Source organism: Meleagris gallopavo, chromosome 2, assembly GCF_905368555.1.
Source record: "Meleagris gallopavo chromosome 2, MGAL_WU_HG_1.1, whole genome shotgun sequence".
In the NCBI taxonomy this organism is placed as follows: domain Eukaryota; kingdom Metazoa; phylum Chordata; class Aves; order Galliformes; family Phasianidae; genus Meleagris; species Meleagris gallopavo.
In genome coordinates this window covers 68,587,168-68,594,687 of record NC_139405.1, presented here as the reverse complement: position 1 = coordinate 68,594,687, position 7,520 = coordinate 68,587,168, and positions in this window count along the sequence as shown.

Below are 7,520 nucleotides of genomic sequence, written 5' to 3'. Positions count from 1 at the left end.
AAAAAAGCAAATATCTAAAAACAAATTATTTCTTTTTCTCTTGAAGTAATGCAGACTTGGATATGAGAGGATAACATTGATAAAAGAGCCTAGATCCTGCTTGAGAACATTGGTCTTTCAGCACAAACACAAATACACTACATGCTCTCGCTTCTTACCATCAGGCAGTGCCAAAATTGCAATTTTCTTAATAATGTGTAATTATTATACTGAGGTAGCTATATATGACCTAACTCCTTGCGTAGCTAGCCACATAATAATTCCAAATAATAATTTTTATTGGGTGGGAGTCATAGGACTAAGACTTGATAACACAGGTAGATTTAATTGAGTAGATTTCCTTTAGAAATACTGCTGAAAAGTTGTTTATCTCATCATCAAGTGAAGGCCTGATAATACATTCATTATAGAATTCTAACCATACCTTTCTCTGCACTAACATCAAGGGGAGTTCACATGTTCAGGCGCAAACACCTAAAACTAGGTGAGGTTAATCTGCTGTTTAGGCAGATGTTTAAACTGAAGCGTATAGTACACAGTGCTAGATTTCCACAGCCTAGCTGTTGAAAACGGTATCATCAGCTTTGCATTATGGAAAGAAGGATGACATCAAAATGAGAATAAGAAAGTCTGAGTGCTGTCAGCTGCTGCTGACAATGAAGAAAAACAGCAAATTCCTGGCAGTAGCTAGAAAAAGAGACTAAAGAGATAGATTAATTTTAGGGCTGGGAGAGGAGAAAGGAAAGGTGCAGCTACCCATGTTACCAAATGTACTCTTACCCCTCTGGATACAGCAGAAGTAGTATGTTAACATAGTTCTGCCAAGATTAATATACTCTGCTTCCTGCTGAGAATCACAGCAGCTTTAACTTGTCTGAAGTGGCTGCTGCAGCACACAGTGATTTAATCTTTTCACATTGAGCTCCCCCAGTAATAAGAAACCCCAGATCATGGCTCCAAATATATTTCAGATAAGGTTAGGAGTCATTCTGAGGGAACAAAAATAGCTCATTTAAGTCTCACTGCTTTTGTACTGACTATATATTTCAGAGTCCTTCATGTATAAAATTCTCTCACCACTTGCATTCAGCGAGACTTGTTTTCAATATTTTGCATTTAGTAGGATTTCCATAACCAACCAAAAATACCCCATTATCAGAAGCAGTGTCAAATAGCAAGCAGGCAATGCTCTATGAATTAGTTAATATTCTCACAGAATTCAAGACAAATCACAGATTTTAAGAGCTGCCACCTCATCGTTTAAAGATTTTGAAGTGTTTTGTAAGTATTAATTATTTAAGACTTCCAGTACCTTTGTGACCAAATAAATGAGCATTATTGAGGCAATTTCCATTGTTGTCAGACAGTTTTAGAGTTATGATGAAAAGCTGCTAAGGGATCCAGGCATTAGAAGCCTCATCTGGAAAGAACTGCAAGTACATTTGTGAGAAAAGCCAAAAAGTACAGAAATTGACACAGAAGGCAGTTTAATTGTTTTCTATTAACATTCTAACTGAACAGCTTCGTACACAATTCTTCCTTGAAAATGAACAAGACACACTTGTAGAGCAAGGTCAAGAGATGTTTTTCAATTTAGAGGAAAAGATGAAAATGGAACAAGGAAGGAACTACGGAAAGGAGATCTATACCTTGTCTTCTTTGTGGGGAAGAGGATCAGAGATATGAAAGTGGATAGTGGCATGAATTGAAAATAAGGATTTAAAATCTCCAGCTTTTTCTTCTCTCTCTGATTCCAATCATTGTAGGGATAAGTTTTAAAGAATCTATGGTATAATTGTGGTACAGGTGGTCTGTGTAAGTAAACCAGTCATCTCTGTGGGAGGAACAGGCAACAAACAAGGAAAGGCATCTATGTCAGCCTATGTGAAGAACCTTTCACTACGTAACATGCTCCATACTTACACTTGCATTTTGTATTATATCTGTTTTATTTATTTGTTATGCTAAGAGAAGATTAAAACTAAATGAAAATTTGAGTTCTCCGTCCACTGAAAAAATCTAGTTAAAAATGTTTAACTACCAGTATTGCTGTGGTCCTTGCTTGATCTACCTAGCTTGATGTCTTGATGTCTAGGCTTTATCACTTGAAAGGCCACAAGATATATTTCATAGATACAAGACAAGGTGAAGATATATGTATGGTTTATAAATTACTAGCACAATTACAGTCCTGCAGTATTTTTCTGTGGCTTTAATTCTAGTGAGCTAATCAACGAAAATATCACACATTATCTAGTTTATCAGACAGGTTGTTAAAATACAAAATATAATAAGGCTCTGCAGATGAATCACGGAGTCTAAGCTACTGAAGGGACTTTTGCATATGTGACTCTTCCATCATTTTTAATCAAGACAAACATATTGAGTCTTGTGAGATTCTCTTTAAAAGTACTTAAGCAGCAAGAAGTGAAAAAAGGCTAATCCTTAAAATATTACTTGATTTGCTTGGTTAGAAGCCACAACTATGAAGAAAAGTAAGTTAAATTTTATTTTAGGAAACTACAGTATTTGCACATCAGTTACTGCCTTCATTGCTGTAGTTAATAAGTAATAAGAAAAGAGACCTTTTGTTTCATGAGGAAACTGCAAACTTTCAGGAGATGTTATTATCCTTCATGTTTACTTAACTGAAACCTTCTAGGAACCATCAGCCATATAATGAAAAATCAGTTCCTGTACCTGCAACAGAGCCAAATGACAAATTACAACAATCATACTTAAATTCAGTACCAACAACAAATAATTAAACAGTGAATGAACCTGACAGAAGACCTTTAAGGTGTTGCCAAACTCTATTTGGATAAACTGAATGTTTACAACCATCTAATGATTTCATCGGTCTTAATTGTAACTGTTGCTGGGCAAAAAGCTCACATGCTCTAAAAGTAATGAAGAATGTGTCAAATGCTTCAACAGCAATGACTGACTTCTGCCCAAACTCTTACAGTTCTGCAAATATTCAGAAACTGGGGAGAATGATGGTAATTGCAAGAGAAAGTCTATTTTCTGCATACATAATAAAAATTTCCACAGCAACTTTGAGTATTAAATTATTTGAGTATGTTTAATATTGAAAGTTTTCTTCCCTCCTCCCCACTCCCACTCTGTTGGAAAAAAACAGCTCGATACTGGAAAGTTCACATAACATATGCTGTTTTTACTGACATGTAAGCAATGTATTTGTTGTACTTTTGATTCCTCTGTAAAAAAAAAAAAAAGAAAAAAGTACAAAAAAAAGTACTCCCTGTGACCCAAAAGGAAGCAATGTAAACCTGAATAATGTACCTACTGAATCTGGTCAGTGATGTGAATGGCAACAAGAAAAAGAATGCTGTATGTTAAAAGCAAAAGGTTCAGGAGTATCTGATTAGTGTGTACATACATGACAGAGAGATATTCTCCTCAGTGGTAGATGCTGGCTAACCAGAGAGGTGGTTGAGTTACCTTCCCTGGAGGTGTTCAAGAAACATTTAGATGTGGTACATAGGGACATGGTCTAGTAGGGCAATACTGATGGCAAGTGGACAGTTGGACTAGATAATCTTTGAGGTCTTTTCCAACCTTGGTAAATCTATGATTCTATGATAAAGAATGCATTGCACTTTTGTGGGGGTTACTGTTGGATAGCCCATGAGTTGAATGTGACAACACTCTCATTCTCCCTCTGATCCAATGATACGAAAAGAAGCAATGAGCATAAACAGAAATACAGGAAATTGCGTTACAATATATGAAAAAGCCCTCTACTTACTGTGAGGGTAGCTGAACACTGAAACAGACTGCAACGAGAATGGAATAGAGGAGTTCAGCTGTAAGGGACCTTCAGAGGTTATCTAGTCCAACTGCCTGATAACTTCAGGGCTAACCAACTTGAACACTGCCAGGCATGGGGCATCAACCACATTGCTAGGAAGCCTGTTCCAGTCTTTGACCACTCGCATGACAAAGAATCTCACCTGGTGCAGTTCTGTGCTATTCTCATGCATCCTATCATTGTTTACCAGGGAGAAGAGTCTGGCACCTCTCTCTCTCCTTAGGGAGTTGCAGAGAAATAGGTCACCAATTGGCCTCTTTTTCTCCATATTAGACAAACTAAAAGATTCAGCCTCTCCTTATAGCCCTCCTCCTCTGGACACTTTCAAGTACCTTAACATCCTTTTTATACTGTGGATATCACTCACTCTAGTTACCCCTGGTCTGAGCAGGGGATTGTACTAGGTGGAATCCAGAAATCTCTTCCAACTTCAGCTACTGTGTGGTTTTGTGAAATGTTATGCTTTCTAAAGCTGAATTTAAGTAGAACTTGTGTTGCATAGGAACCAAGACTGGCTCCTTGCAAAAAGGCAAATTTCACTGTTCAGACCCTATAGGTTAAGAGTATCACTTCAAGATACACAGGAATACAACTTAGGTATAGAAAAGTTAGGAGAAAAAAGTCACTGTTCTTCTATAAGAAATATTTATATAGTTAAATAAAAATGTACATTCACTTCACTACAGTACAGGAAAAAAAGAGTTAAAATCTTACAGGGAATTGTCTTATGCTTTCAATATTCAGCAGTTCTTATTAAATTCAAGATCATGCCTTAGCATGATTTATTTATTTTTAGACAGAAAATATTTCCTTAGCCCTGAGAACATTGTTTAAAAGAAGAAAATGTTTCTAGGGGAAAATATAGTAAAAATTACACTCTGGCTAGTGTATACAAAGGCAAGAAATACTAATTTGTTAAAATAACCAAAGCATATGGTAATGATTGACATGAGGAGCAAATTGTAAAATAATAATAATATTGTAGAATGAATGCACTCAACCAGCAGATATCTCTAGAGTGTTCTTTAATGTCTGATGGTAATGAATTATGAATATTTCTGGTTTTGTTCTTTTCCCTGAGGAAGACTGATCACTGACCTGCCTAGCACATGCTGGATGTGCTTGCCCAGGGACAATCTAATCACAGAAAATACGGAGGCAGCATGTGTTAAATCCCAACCCTAATCAAGGCTAAAGGGGAAAGGCCACAATTTCTACCATATTTGAAAAATTTAAAGCACTTATCAGCCCTCTGCAGGATAGGACTCTGATGGCTCTGGATTTGAAAAAGAATAATTATGTGTTATTCAACTCTCCCGGTTTTGACTCTGATCATTTTTTAACATTAAAGCAAAAGGTTACAAGCATACATAAGAATATGCATCAAAAGAAAAACACATTAAATAAACTACTCAAGATGTACTCTGGAGTAAAGACTTGTAGCCTATACTCTTTTAATGCACAAAATAGCATAACAAACACAAGCATTACAGATCAAGCTGTAGTTTGCTGTGATGAGCTGTTGTTAAAAGCAGATAGACAGACATCTGAGAAAACGAACACTAAGCAGAAGGCTTTCACTGCTAGTCATAATGGCTAAGACCTACCTATGTGTGTCCTGCAAAAGACTGCCAGTTTCCCATTTCAAAAAGCATCTTTAACTACTTCTGATTACAAACCCTGAAGAAAGTTGATAAAACAGCTTAAAAACAGACTTTTAGTTGTCAGATTCTTACATGGTGGTGGACTACAATAATTTCTTAGGATGCCAAAATGTCACCTGTGGTCACAGAGCTCTTTTAGAATTTGTCTAGAACTGCAAATTCAACTGGAGTTGCAGCTGTGAAGCCTCATTAAGCAGTAGAAGGCTACATACTGCAGTTGTCTTCAAAACTAAAATTTGCTCCAAAATCCATGCAGCCTCTCTGCTGTGGTCTGAGCTCCTTCTTCAGCATTCGAAAGGACTGGTGGGTGGTAACTCCTGGCAGTGGCATATGAATACCATAGCTGGAGGCAATCTGTTTTAATAAAGGAAGTCAGTAAGATTCAGGGATTTTCTTTTATATCAAAATGAGGAGCAAACAGGAACAGGATTATGATGTGCAAAGTCATGTGGGAGTTGCAGGTATTTATTACCTTTTTTAAAATCCTGATGAAAAACATAACTGTTCACACAAAAAGATTCCTTTTATCATGAATTTAACCTGTGCAAGTTACTGTTAGGCTGTCTGACAGTAGAGCCATACTGTAAGTGTAACATGGATGGTAATGCAAAATGGCAGAATGTTTTTTTCTCTCACTGAACTCTTGAGCCTATATATGCAGTCATGGCCCCCTGTACAAGTGTGAGAAAGGACTGGAAGAGGGGTTCTGTACAGTCACTCACAAACTAGATTAGGATACATTACATAGTGTAGAGCACTCCTGAGATTTCCCAGTAAAACAGTTATTCTCCTTTCTTATGTCTTACTGAAATCACAGAATCACAGAATCACAGAATCGTAGGGGTTGGAAGGGACCTCCATAGATCATCAAGTCCAACCCCCCTGCCAAAGCAGGTTCCCTACACCAGGTTGCAGCTATACATTTACTGCAGGTCATTTTCACAGCTATATAGAATTAAGTGTATCTTGTCCTTGGCACACATGATCAACGCTGGCAGTTCAAAGCATTTCAAATATCATGACTGATGCCACCTAAGATGCTGGAGTATTGTAAAAATAACATATTCCATGTTATTATATTAGTGTTCTGGGTTTAAGTCAGCTGAATAAAGCAAGTGAACCTGCCTCTTTCTTCTAAATAACACTTTAGTTGGGGTTATTCCGAAATAGAAACAGTAGCTTTCCCAAATAAATGATCTCTGTGTGGTAATGAATTCATGATTCCTTAAACACGAAGCAGACCAAGCTCAGTGACATGGTACCTAGCAATCAAAAGAACACCTTCCAGCTTTGCTGTAAGTACTTTTCCAGTACTTCTTTTTTGTACTGGGAAGATATGTACTCTGCTGGGAAGATATGTACTCTGCTTTGGAAAGGACTTCAGAGTTAATATTCCTCTCTTCTAAGTTAGTAACCCTGGATATTGTGCTCAGGAACAAATAACAATGCATGTATTTTGAGCAGCTCTCAGCTGTAACCATGGGCTATCAGTGCTTTGCAAGATAGTGAAGTAAAACATGAAAATACAGTCAGGAACAGCAGGAGGCAAGTGGAGTCCCAAAGGAGGCATTTCTGAGCACACATATAGGAAGAGCTGCATGTTCCCAAGGCACTTACTGGAGACCAGCCCACAATCTCTGGGCCTTATATATTATTCTGAATTGAAATAAGAAAAATTTTAAGCTCAGTCTGTCTGATAAAAACATGAATATCAGAAGAAGACATAAAGAAAGAAGGGAAGGGAAGGAGGGAAGGGAAGGGAAGGGAAGGGAAGGGAAGGGAAGGAAGAGGGAAGGGAAGGGAAGGGAAGGGAAGGGAAGGGAAGGGAAGGGAAGGGAAGGGAAGGGAAGGAAGGGAAGGGAAGGGAAGGAAGGGAAGGGAAGGGAAGGAAGGGAAGGGAAGGGAAGGGAAGGGAAGGGAAGGGAAGGGAAGGGAAGGGAGGAGGGAGGGGAAGGGAAGGGAGGGAAAACAGGGCAAGGCAAGACAAGATGCTCATATGAATTCAAAAAGGGTTGAAAGAA